Raw genomic sequence first — 14,003 nt, 5'->3', positions numbered from 1 at the left:
GGGGAGGGGAGGGGAGCGGGGGGAGGAGGAGGAGAAGAGCGGATCGGAATGAGAGAGAGAAGGAGAGTGGATAGGCAGGTAACGGAATCGAGTTTTACGCCATTCGATTCGTTCGCAGTGCGAGACACGTACGCGTTACTGGCGTCATCGCGCGTATGCACGCACGCACGCACGCACGCACGCACGCACAATCTTCGGTTATTCGTCGCTGCGAGTCTGCCGTGTGTGCAGGTGCCGCCAGATATGGCCGTAAAAGTTTTATTTACTCGTTTACTACTGGCCCTAAAAAGCGCGGTAAATACCGGCCGAAGGAGGATCCGTAATTACGGTGATAAAATCTAAAATGCGGCAGCTCGCGATAAATGAGCGGCTTCCTCGGCTGCGTTCGTTTTTCTCGCGCAGGCGAGAGACTCTTTTGACAATAACGTTTAATAACAGAAATAATGACTCGGCGCGATAAATCAATTATGCGAGTATCTAAGAGACTGGCGAGCGTAGCCTTCACGAGTACATCGAATACATTGTTCAGTCGTAGAAATCGGAAGGTGACTTTGATGAGAATGGACAATTTGCTCACGCATCGAAATTTCGTTCTCGAAACTCTCTCTCTCTCTCTCTCTCTCTCTCTCGTCATCGAATTTCGCAACGAATCACGTTTCCATAATCGATAAGTGTCAGGGCGGCGTGACGCAAAAATCGGCGCGCTTCTTCGTTTAAACGCTCTTTGCATGCTGATTGAGTAACATGAAGTTTCACCGTCCGCGAATGCAAGAGCTCGTAACGATACGATTGGACGGAAGTGGCGGATTTTTCCATTCTTTCCTTTCTTCTTTTTCTTACAAGAAGACAGGGCGACTCGCTCCGACGACTTCTCGTTACGCTTCGCGAACATCTCTCGACACGACGAGTCCTTGTGAATAGTGTGTCCGCCCTATATAAGGATCATTCGCAGCAATAAAATCGAGTTTCGTCAGGTAAAGTCGTTCGAAACGAATAAATATCTCGGAAATATATCATCGAGCAGTTTGCGCCTTTATAGACATGTGAATAACCGGTACCATCCAATTTGTGCGTTGCATCCATACTTTAATCAACGCATTTTTGTTACAAAGTAAATATTTTCAGGAAATATGTTTTTATACGATTCTCTTTTTAGAAATGTATTTAATATATATATATATTTTTTTTTTTTGATGAAAAATAGCATAATATTCCAATTTAATATTTCTTACGCCACATATATTCTAGCTGTACAAAAATACCACTGAAATCAATAAGTTAATTACTCCATGAAACATTATTTTACTGTACAACGAAATAATACGTAGTCGAAGAGAAAATCTTTGTATCCTTTTGTAATTTTCAAACGTAAAATTTCGAACTTTTTAACAGCTACTTACTCACAAATAACTGTTAGATTTATGAAAGTAGATTTTTCAATTTTTACGTTAGGTCCATTAATTTAATTCTAGACTCATTATACAGGTTTAATGACGTAACAACGTTGAGCAAATTTATATCCTTTCCTCAATTACGCGTTACGCGGATAAAGCGCGATATCAAAAGGAAAACGTGCAATGAATTTTATATCTACGTTAGTCGTTCTAAAAGTAGCCTTCTCAAACAACGTTTGATATCGCGCAATGTACACTAAAGGTGGTTGCGTTGCATTTTGCGGATGTAAGCACGGCATTCCCCTGTTTATCAGAATTGAAAGTGGCGTCCGCAGATGAGCGTTGCAGGGTACGAGCAGCGGCGCGAAACTTTTACGCTGCCGTGTTTCGGCGTAATATAATCCCGAGCCAACGCGAAGTCTTCCGATTCTTTGCCTCCGCGTGGAAGATTCGAGAGGCCATTGCCGGAGAATAACCCCCCCGGTATAATAACCAGATTGTTCCGCAGTAACGTAACACCGAACTTTATGAAGGCACCTTTAACGAATTCAAATTCGACCGTCGCATCTTCGTGAAAACTCGTCCCCCATCATCGTTCCATAAACGTTATCATTCCTTATGTAAAACACTTTAACAGATAGGCTGTAAATTCGTGAAACGTGCTCTCGGGAAATTGAATGTAAACAAGACACTTGTGTTTTTTTTTTCCTTTCCGTCTGCTTTACTACAGTTTCATCCTCGAAGGTGTTCCGCAAATAGCTCATTTACATTCTCCCGTAATTGTTGCGCGATAAGCTGTTCGCACCGATCCTCGTTGATATTGTATTTTATTGACATTTTTATTCAGCTCAGAGAGGCTATCGTTTCCGTCGTGCGCCGTGCTCGGGGCCTGTCGGACAACGTCCCGTATGTATTGGAGCTAACAGCTACGTACGGTAACAGCTACGCACGTTCTTGCATGCGCGTGAAATCGTGCCACCGTTCCGCTCGCGCGTTAGATGCGTCGCAAAAACTGGCGGTGCATCGCGCGATTACGAGATGCACCGCGCGCGCTGCCAGATCGCGCCCGTAATCAGCAGCGCCGCACGTAAAGCCCCCTGTCAGACCGTGCGATATTCCCAACCTGTTTTCTTGCTGTTACGTTCGCTCATTTTCTTGCCACGAGTTTCCTGGCTCTCGTTAGCGGCCTTCTCAGGCTGCCCCCGAGGCTCTGCGATCGATTTTCGACGATATCCTCGGCGTAGCGAGGATAGTAAATGAAAAAATATATCGAAATATCGTTTATATATATATATATATAATCTATTTGTATATCTGATAAAAATTCAAAAGATACCGTTTACAAATTGTGTCAACATTATTTCACATGTCCCAAACGGTCCACTCAAATTTATGTACATTAATTTAACACAAGATGAATATGTGAAAAGATAGCGCGAATATTATTTAAGAAAATACACACAAAAAAGACAATACTAACACAGTTTGTAAACAAATCGTAAAAGCATTCTTTTTTTCCGGTGAGATTAATATTTATGATATGTTAAATTAACGTTCTATTCATTTATCTTAGAATTTTACGTTTCAAAATATATTATTTTTATATTATTTATTCGCTTACTCATAAATTGTATTATTTTGACATTAAAAAGCACATTGTGTTGAATATTGATTTGATACAAACTTACAAATAACGTAATCACATTAAATTAACATTCGGATATGTTAAAATATTACAACACAGATACGAAATATTTTTTTATTGTATATACATTTCTGGATTAAGGACTATCGAGAAAAATTTGACTTTGATTCAATCATTTTCGTTAATATCGCATAATTCTTCTTTGGTACACGATGAAAAGAGTGTTACTGTTAATAAAATTATATTTTCGTTTCACATAATTCACTCGTGCGGATATTGATGAAAATTGAATTCAATTCCGCGCGTGAATACGTATATACCATTCATTAATTTTTCTCCGCGGATTTTGATCCCAGATGCAATACGGATAAACTCGCCGAACCAACAAGTATAAAGGGGGAAATCGATCGTCGTTACAAATTCGTTCGTATTCGATATACGGTTTGCATTATAATTAAATTGCATTTAATCGCAGTAATTTATACTACCGACAAAAGCGAATTTCCTTTTACTTATCACTGCAAAAAGTGATCGGTGACTGTATTATTACCGTAATGTAAGTATATCATATAATATATAATAACGCAGTGCTGCACCAACCGATATCGTAACCACGTGTTTATGGCTGATGATGTTTAAGGGTCATCGTATTCATGACTCTCATCTTTTCATAGAGAGATTTATTATCGTTATCCAATTGCAGTGTTAGAACAAGGTAACTGTGGCCACATACATATGTATATTGTGCTTTTCAACGTTTTGAGTGATGGATTAACTCGGGGGAGAAAACATTTTACAACTTTACGGATCACTTTCTCTTCAAAGAACTGTTCCAAGTTATTTAAAATCACTACGTCTCGATATATTTCAATATCTGTTGCATTGTACATTACTGGAAATTAATATTATGAGATTAACATTGCATTTTCCGCTGTTTGTACCTCGTGTTTATATTAATTTCGATCACCGCGAGAACGTACTTAACGCTTATATACAACTCTGTCATTTCCGCTGGAAGCGAGCATCGAAATATTTTCCGACCGGGGGGAGAGAGAGAGAGAGAGAGAGAGAGAGAGAGAGAGAGCGACCCGTATGTATTCCCTTTCCTGCATTAAATACCGCACAACCGAACGGATGGACGAACGGACGATTGCATTGGCAACAACGAACGGGAACGAAGCGTCTCGCGTTATCGACCCGCGCCGCATCGCGCCGCCTGATATTTGGGACGAGGCTGACCGCTCGCTCGTTCGGCTGCCAAAACGCTTCTTTTTTCCTCCTCCTCCCTCTCCCTCCCCCCTACCCCCTCCCCCTCTCCCCCGGGCCGGAGAACTCCGCGGCACACCAACGGAATCCGAGGGAGAAGAAGACGGCGTCGCATCGCGCTCGGCCAGCCTGCGCGAAACTGGTTTGCCCAGAGAAATCACGCTGAGTGGCTTCCAAGAGAGCGTTTCGTGCTTTTAAGACCGGATCCATTCGGTCCGTCCATTCGAAGAGAACGTTCTCGCCAGACGAATGAAGGAACGAACGAACGAGCGAGCGAGCGAGCGAGCCAATGCAATGTGACGCGACGCGACGCGACGCGACGCGACGCGCGTCGTCGACATTTCGGGCTTTCGAGCCCGCGGGGGTATCGATCGAGCGCGCGCGAACGAGCCCTTCTAACTTATTCAAGGTACCGCACGATCAGCACGCCGGTCTCCGCGTCCAAATCTTTTACGACGACGACGACGACGACGACGACGACGACGAGGAGGAGGCGAAGCCACGGGACGCGAGAAACGTCGCGTTTACCGCATGCATCCCAGGGGAGAAAAAAGAAGGGGACTTCTCGATAATATATATTTGCGACGAAAGAGAGACGAGAAAGTATGGCTGAAAAGCTCGATTTACGTCGCAAAAATATCGTATTTGCGGAATATATAAGACGTAAAATATATACATATAATTCATTATTACTCCGGTACGTCAAAATTAATGAGGGAAATCATTACTTGCAATTATATGGTTTTGCAAACAGAAGACGCGCTTCTAGTTTCGTTAACTCTTTGATATAATCGAGATTGTTTCATTAAAATCTCATTTTGCAGTTGATGTGAAAAGGATAGCGGAGAATAATTAACTATACAATTAGAGAGAGAAAGAGGAGGGGGGGGGGGGGGGGGGAGTCAGTCGATATTTTGAAGCGAAGATAAACTTCCATTTTCGCTAAATAAAGCATTAACGCTCGCTGCTAGAGTTCCCGTTGCAGCCTCGATTTGTGATTCAATTATTTAAACACAGCGATAATTATGTAAGAGCGAAGAGAGAGGTTTTGCTTTCGCGCAAGATCGCTGCGAAATTTATTTTTGGAAGAAAACCGAAGTAGTTTACGTCGATCAACGATGAGACCGATCTCGAATTCCAAACTGGTTGATCATACGCTTGACGTCATTACGAATTAATTAGAGTATAATTTCAGCAGCGTGAGCCAACGTTGACGATCTCTCGCCAACGAGTCTCTCTCTTTAATTGATGGCACGAGATTCGAATTATTTTTTCTCATTTATCCTAATATTGATTTGGATTAGCACGAACTTGTACTTAATTTTCAAAGCTGTTGATCGGCAAGATGGAACTCATTGGCTTTTACGTGACGGATAGGAATTAGACGGCGACAATTAATAACTTATTCGTAATAAATATTTATGCGCATTTCTTTCGTACACGTAGTCTCTTGATCATCCAATGGGACGCGTGTTGCCGGAAACGAGCTTTCGAGTTTAGCGTAGATTATTAGATATTGCACTAGTCTATAATTCTACTGCACCTCCATGCAATCTTCGCAATATCATATCGGCATTAGTATCTCAATCTGAGATTGTCGAGATATGATTTATAAGGTGTCAGTCGCGCTAGTTTTCATTTACGGTAACATCCTTGTTATCGTGCTCACATACGTGAATAATAAAACAGAAAATTATATTTTAAATATGTAAACTACGAATTTTAAGGCGATTATGCAGAAACGAATTAAAATAAAAAAAATCGCGTTCGAAAAAAAAAAAATATATATATATATAGATGTATATTTTATATATTCGTGAAAGTATCATTGCGGATTTCAACGATGCATTTTTAACAAATAAAGGATAGGACATTTTTTCTAATAAAAATAAAAAATGGTGAAACGGGGGAGGAGTCTTTTTGCAAATGAATCTTCATGTTTTCACATATTTTAATTTATTTACAGAAATTGCATTAATTATTGTACAGTGCATATCGTAAAAACATCGTGCGTCTGTATTTCGATATTTCCGCAAAAATTGTCCGCGTACAAATAAATGTGTAGAGAGAAATTCTTTGTCGGATGACATTTTCGGGACATATTGCGCGGAAGATACTGCAGCGGGAGATTCCACAACGAACGATCTCGCGAGGTGCACATAGTAGTATTCGCGTATAGGATAATAAAATTTCGAACATTGCCGGGTGCGACGGCGTGGCGGAATCGAGCGAATTTTTGTCACTACGGCCGTTCATCGATAATGATGACTCCCGATGCGGCGCGTCCGATTCGCGGCGACCGATATTTACAAGCACACTGTATAAACACACTGACTAACGACCGAGCTAATTAAGCTTAATTACGGTTGTCCTGCCTATTAATTAATCCGTTGCCTCCCTCTCTCTACTCCGCGCACCTGTCGTGAGTGCGGGCGATCCTCGGATGTCGGCCTTTTAAGGTGCATTTATATGTGGGCGAGAGAGAGAGAGAGAGAGAGAGAGAGAGAGAGAGAGAGAATGGATTTCGAATAGATTCGTTGTAGCGTAAACGGTGATTGAGAGCGAACGCGAACTCGATTGTTCGTGCCCGTTCCCATTGTTCTCCAGCGGTATTTCATACAACACTAACGACATTCGGCGGTGTCTTAATTATAAAAAAAAAATATCGCGAGGCAATAGCGAAAAATTACGGATCGTTGCGATGTCTTTCAAGTTGTAAAAATCTGTTTAACAACACCATTACATCTCGTTATTCGTCAACGTTTATTTAACGTAAACGAAAATGCAATTAATTATTATGTTCTAGTATAATGTAAAGATATCAATAGCGATGACAACATTTTGATTTTATTGAATAGTAAAATAACAAGGGAATCCATTTTACCAATAACGTAATATTCAAGTCAAACTGTATCACTGCCCGGCAGATTTGTTTGCAGTACAAGTTTATCTTTACATATCGCGTGGGGAAATATACGCGCTGTTAAATCGGTATTCCTCTTCGTCGTCATCGTAAGTACATTGTAACGAGATTCATGAATATTTAGTTAACTCGTGATTATATGTAGGAGGGCGTCGGCACGCGGCATAATCATAGGACAACACGCGACGTAAAAACTCGGATGAACCGATTTCGTAATTAAATGGTACCAAGAATACAATTCTAAAATTACTTGTATATCGCGATGTTGTGTTGCATAAAAATAGATAAATGTTAAGACTAACTAAGGAGATGTCACGTTATATTGTATAAAAAGACTTTATTAATCCCTTTTAAAGGGATTTTAAAAAAGAAGCAGTTATAGTGTTCTAATTTCTGTTCTATTCTGATCTGGATTTGGAAGAAATAATCTTTGTAAAATAATAATAATGCTATATTTTTACACTATCGGAGATGTGATTTATATTACGGATGAAAATGTAAAAAAAGGATGTACACGGAGGAGAGAATTTTCTCTTAAAATTTACCCCTAAAATATGGTAGTTGTGGCACAATATAATATTTTGAAGATTTTTTTTATCATGCACTTCAATAAATTTAATTAGGCTTATTTTATTGTAATTTTATTGTAATTTATAGTGAATGAGAGAGATTTACGTAAAAAATTCTCCGAAATACAACGCTGTCCCACGACTGTTATATTTTCATGGTGAACTTAAAAAAAAACTCTTCTCTGTGTGAACAATTTTTCGATATTGTACACACTTTCGTAACACTAAATACAATTTCTAATTCATATAATCATTAATTTATGAAATGTAATATTCCAAAAATGGAAATTTAATTTTAGCAATTTTTCTAGATACGTGTTGGAATTACCGTTTCTCGTGATGCTGGCTTTTAACTATCGCTTCACTCGTTAGTGAGTCAAACGATAATCGGACGAACGTAAAGAGCGCGTCTTTCTGGGAGGATTGTCGCGCGTCAAGCTCGGATAATAAATCCGCGGTGGCGGGGACCACGGGAACGAAGCGTCAAATAAACGTGCCCCGACGGAGCCGAATCGATCTTCTGCCTCGGCTGCCTCCTCCCCTTCTCTTTCGACCCCCTCGCGCGCTAATTCGTATTCTCCGCCGGTTGCAACGCGCGCGTCGGTTGCAGTTCTGGAGACACACTCGTGTAGGAACCTGACCAGTTCTCTGTCCCGAATCGAGCAGAAATTCTTTTTAGTAAGTATAATTCACGTAAAGTCATACATGTAGTAACGTTCGAGGTCCTCAATCCGTCTTTAATCGCTAATCATTTCTTCTAATCAATTCAAAGATAAGCTTTTAGAAATAAGTATAGAGTAATTTCTAAGTGATAAAACCGACGAGAGAACTTTGAATTGGAATCAAGCGGTTTGAACTGCTGTAAAAAAAAAGAAAGAAAAAAAATCAATGCGTTATGATAAAAGCCTTTTAGAAGTTAATCCCCGTAAGTGCGCGCGCGCCTTTACTCTTTTAAAGGTACTTTCTGTTTGTGTCCCACGCGCATTCTTCTTCCTTCCTTCCTTCGCGATCTTAACGCCGCGGTCGAGTGCACGCGTTGCGTTGAATCTGCAGATCGAGATCATCGACATTCTCGCCGCCGGGGAAAAGGCTGACGGCGGAAGAGGCTGCTCGTTTTATCGTTAGTGCCTCGTTCGTGGAACACGTTCCGCGGCCGGACAACCTCGGAATGTTTGCATTCCTTATTCCTCCTTATCTTCTCGATGACCATCCTCGGCGATCGCGGTAGCACATTTTCCATTTACACCTTTTTAACGTGCGTTGCATCTTTTATACAGAAATTAGCGATGAGTGAACACCGCAGGGTGAAAAAAATGTTAAAGTGATATAATTAGATTATAGAACGTCTGTGATTATTTTTATTTCGACAGCTCCTTTATTTATTACGAGTTTAGACCGCTCCGTAGATTATCATATTATCTTTTGCCTCTTGGCATGAATTTTTACGAAAATGACGATTTTTAACGTTTCAGTTAAATAACTCTGTTAAATTTGACAATATGATGGAGACGTTATAGAGTAATTCCGAATTTTTTAGATTTTTTTTTTCTCTTGAAAACCTAGAATACAGTAAAAAAAATTAGGCCGGGCAAAAAAAGTGTGTCCGCGAAGGGGTGGATGGCGAAAGTTGTTCGCTCCGTAAATAAAACTTCTCAAACGGGGCACGAAGAATGTGCGTTACGAGTATATATTTATACCTATCGAATAATTTACGTTCAAAAAGTAGTTCATTAATTTCCTTAATCACGCGAAAAAAACCTCAACGTGTCACTTCACCGCGCTACAACGGCTAATAATGCGGTCAGTTGAAAGAGGAAAAAGATGACGGCGGTGCGTAGAGTTAATACCCCTTTTTACGGCATCGTTGGCCCGAGAGATTTAGCGGTTACACCCCGTAGTACATCGTAAAGTTCGAACGTACGAGCAGGGGAAGCAGAAAAGAGACGATATGAAGGGGACCGGCAGAGGCAGGCAGGCAGGCAGGCAGACAGAGGCTTCGATCGAACTTCTCACTCACGAAATAATCCGTAGGTCCACCGGTTTCACATCGAGAGCGCCCTGACGTGTATCTCCCCCCCCCCCTCCTCCTCCTCCCTCCTCGCTCCCCTCCTGCTCTGCCAAAACCCTCTTCCTCGTCCTTTTCTTCCCTCGTGCGCCCTTAGTACGATATCCCTCGGTTTCGAATCCGTGCGCTCGAGAGTCCGACCGCCCGGTGACGTGCGTAACTTGACTGCACGCGCGTGCATATACCGGCACCGCGACCGCCGCGCCGTAGTGCTTCGGTAAGCTCGTAGTATAGGGTGAGGCGGAAGGCACTGCACGCATATTTCCGAGCGTGACGCACCTTGGACGCTGTAGCTGGGCTTGGCTCGAAAGATATCGCATTGCCGCTTTCTCTCTCTCTCTCTCTGTCTCTCTCGTCTACGCGCACGTGCGCGCGTGTGCGCCTGCATGCGTCTCTTCTTTTTTTTCCTGCCTTCGACACGGGAGTGTGCGTGCGTGCACGCGCATACGGGGTGTCCTTCGCCTTTAACCGCTTTCGATCGAAGATTCGAGATCGTACCATCATCGTGGATTCGGTCGCGCAGAGGACAGCGCTTGGGGTTCATTGCACCTTGACCGCAACGCACGCGTCTCTTTGTTTGTTTCGTGCCAAGTGAATTTTCTCATGGAGATAAAAGCAGCGGTAGCGCGAGCTGCGCCGGTGCGGCCGATAAAATAACGAATCTCCTCGAACTCGGAAACGAAGTTCCTTCTTTCGTTCATCATATATATATCGTTCGGCGAGTTTTTCAAGCGAGCTCACGTCGACACTCGACACTTTTCTTGTGCGCGACAATCATTCGTGTCGCGCTCATGTCATTCTCCATTCGACGATTATATCGCCCTCTCTCGGCTCTCTCTCCCTCGTCTATCGCGGTTACAACTCTCGGGACACCCCGTACATGCTCGCGCGAGAGCGTGCATCGGCGTCGTGCACAAGGAGACGAAAGGAGCGCGAGGCAAGACGGAGACCCAGAACGGGAGAGAACGAAGGGGGCACGGAAAGGAACAGAGAGAGAGAGAGAGAGAGAGAGAGAGAGAGAGAGAGAGAGAGAGGTGGAAAAAAAGGGAGCGAGAGACACGATGCGACACGCACGGAGTGTAAACGGATACACGGCGCACACGATTAACCGCGTCGCGCCGCACCGCGCCGTCGTGCCGGTTCGTCGTTTCAGTCGGAGGAGTCTTTATACGACTGCGCCAGGCCGCTCTTTGCCGGCTGCCAACCGGTACGTTAACCGTCGAATAACCGGCAGTGACCGCGATCGCACTGTCGACGTGTGGACTTGTGAAGTGTCCCTCGCCGTCCGTGAATTCCTCGAGCGAATTCGTATGAATCTTTCGTTTCAACGCGAACGCCGGGAGATGTTAATGGTGACGTTGAGCCTATTTTCTTTGGCTTGAACCAGAGTGGGAACTTTTGGAACTTAAAAGTTAGATTGGTTAGGTGTGTACGTTTGATATCGGGATGTTCTATGTAGTGCAAGTTTAGTGTAGAAATAAAAAGTGGACCTTCTGACCTCACGAATGATTGAAAGTGTCGAGAGAGTGTTAATTATTATTGCGTGTAACGTACGAGCTCGCCGAAACTACGAATGAGAAAACGGAGGAGATCTTGATGTATTGAGATGTTTCGTGATGTGAAATCAAATTTGGATGATAGATTTAAGCAAATTTGCCTCGAACGAACGGTGAAGTCCGTGGAACGTAATTGAATGAATGACGATTAGAGATTGAGTGAAATAACACGTGACGCAGCTCTTGGCAAGCCTCTGGACTATGAATTGTTTAACGAAGAAAGAGATAGCCTCGTGAAGAAAATTCTCGACGTACGGCATGCGCAGTGCCGCACACGGACTGTTTTACAAATGCAGAAAGTTGGCAATCTCGGTAACGGAAAATCGAGCTCGCAGCACCGTGCTATCTCCCTCTAATCTCTCCGTGCGCTCTTAATATCGCCGCTCCTGCATATTCGCTTAATATCTGCTTAAAAAAAAAGAAAAAGAAAAAAAAACCTGGAGAATTACGAAATTCCTCGCGCATACCGCGCGTCGTGTCGAAAGAAGTCGACGAAGATTATTATACGTTGTGTTTTGTAAGCAACTCTGTGTGTTAATTATGCTACACCAACGTGACAACATACCACTCTCGGCTTCCGGTCGCAACCAATTTCTACATGATAATTGATTCGAGATGGTCGTGCGAATGCATTATTACCGGGCTGGACGTAACTTTTAATCGCGCCGACAACGTCGAGTGACATTTAGTTATTGTGCAAATAATGCCAGTGTAAATAATTGTAATATGCTAACTTGTGCCAATCGTGGATATTAATCATTCTCCTAAATTCGTTTCGCGCTGAGAAACATTAGAGGTCGACACAACCTGTTGCACTTTAGCCGAGACATACTGCCGATTTAAATAATTGCGCATTAGTAAGTATATATCTTTTTATTTCGTGTGTGTTGTTTTTTTTTATTCTTCTCCAACGCGCGAAGAAAAATTCCTGACTTATTTTGCCTTACATCGATGAGCGTATATCGCGTATCATCGCGAATTACATCAAAATTACAGCAAAATATTCAAGGAACGATTCCACGTTGATGACTAGATTCCTCGACTTTTTTTTTTTTTTTTTTTTTTTACCGATTATCTTCATGCAGATTTATTCTACCATTAATAATCTGCCCGAATACACGTATGGAATACCTACATCCGTTTACTATCTGCTTTAAAACTCGCGTTCCGTCGAAAACGAGATATCTCGAATTATATGTATTCGCGTGTCGAAGTTAAAAGCTCACACGGGGTGCAAATTTTATCATTTTATAATGAAGCGTGCGAATAATTTCCTCGACAAATATTACATTGTACGGAGGATGTTCTGGATTCCTCACATTTATTTTATTACCAGAAACGCTTTATTTAATATCGCAAAAAAATTTAACGACCGCATCGCTTGTTTATGCATTATCACGAGAATTCTCTCGTCGTTTCTATTTTCAATTTATCGCATTAGTATTCCCGTTTTTCGGGGGGGGGGGAAATCCCCCGCCCCCCTCCCCCGCGAGAGAGGAGGAAAGCACGTTTGCTGGAAGGATCGGTAGCGTCGTAAAATCGGAACGATGGTGTCACGACTTGTCGGTGGATAATTTCACGACGAGAATACTCGCGATGCACCTGGAGATATACGTCGCCGCGCCAGGTCTCAAACGGCTGTTAACGTCTCTGCCGCGGTCTTTGACCTCTCCTGCCTGGTGCAACCCAGAAGCCCGCGATGAGACTGCATCGTTCTCAAATCGGTGCGCGGAATCGAGTAACGGAAATGGAACGTACTAAAAGTGCCATGCCGGCTTTTTATCTATTTAAACCTGTTATTTATTCTGGACGTCGCTCTCCGCGCGACGTCCACCGCTAACGGTGCATGTGAGGAGGGCAGATACGCGGCAGAAATGTTCGAAACGTGCTTTTAATTGCAGAAAAAAATAAATAAATAAATAAACTTCATCTTTCATTAAATAAACCTTCCTGCGCGTTTCAAAGCGCGTAATTTTTTAATCGCGCTTGTGATCAGAGGGAGTTTCCATCGAGGAGTTCGGAATCGTATTTTGCGGTTATCGCAATGAGGAAATGGTTATCGGATTCCTATGCTGAGAATTTTGTTGGCTAGGCGAGACCTCGAAAACGCGGTGGAAAGTACAAAAAAAAAAGAAAAAGAAAAAAATTCTACCGCCGCCGAACTGATTGCCAAAGTGCATTTCGGCCGTAATGCAATGCGCCCTCCATTACGGTTATGATTTAACAAGCGTTTGCGGCGTATCTCGCGTGCGTGCGTCGCGAGGAAAACATGCAGGGAATGGCGCGCGCGTATTCTGCGTTCGACGAACTTCTCTCATAAACGGGCATAAACGCCGGCACGAAAGTTGCCGCTGGCTGGTGCTCGTTTCGCGCAATCGCCCGCGGTGATGCGAGGCAGTCGCATCGAGTTTCGTCGATATTGCGAACGGTCCCCGCTCGCAATCCACGAGGAGGAGGGAAATACGCATAAATTAGGATGACAATTATTACGGAGCGGTTCGCGAAGTTCGCGATGACGGGTAATTATGAAGGATCGCGAAAAATTGCTTGCTCGCGCAAAATACCAGGATGGAGTCGCCACGGAA

General features: G+C 42.9%; 1 protein-coding gene across 21 annotated transcripts in view; it reads left to right on the top strand.

Annotated features, from left to right (window-relative positions):
* LOC108755870 (bromodomain adjacent to zinc finger domain protein 2B-like) overlaps positions 1-14,003 on the top strand; it is a 162,561-nt gene that overhangs the window by 76,570 nt on the left and 71,988 nt on the right. The window contains exon 1 of one of the 21 annotated variants that reach the window (XM_018499226.1): positions 11,567-12,275. The exons of the other annotated variants lie outside the window; for them this stretch is intronic. The gene's annotated coding sequence lies outside the window, so the exon portion shown is untranslated. Of the gene's footprint in view, positions 1-11,566; positions 12,276-14,003 lie in introns of those variants that run through there. 21 annotated transcript variants of the gene reach the window in all.

This window comes from Trachymyrmex septentrionalis, unplaced genomic scaffold, assembly GCF_001594115.1.
Source record: "Trachymyrmex septentrionalis isolate Tsep2-gDNA-1 unplaced genomic scaffold, Tsep1.0 scaffold9, whole genome shotgun sequence".
Classification (NCBI taxonomy): domain Eukaryota; kingdom Metazoa; phylum Arthropoda; class Insecta; order Hymenoptera; family Formicidae; genus Trachymyrmex; species Trachymyrmex septentrionalis.
Note: the sequence above shows the minus strand (reverse complement) of the source record. Positions and strands in the feature narration are given on the sequence as shown.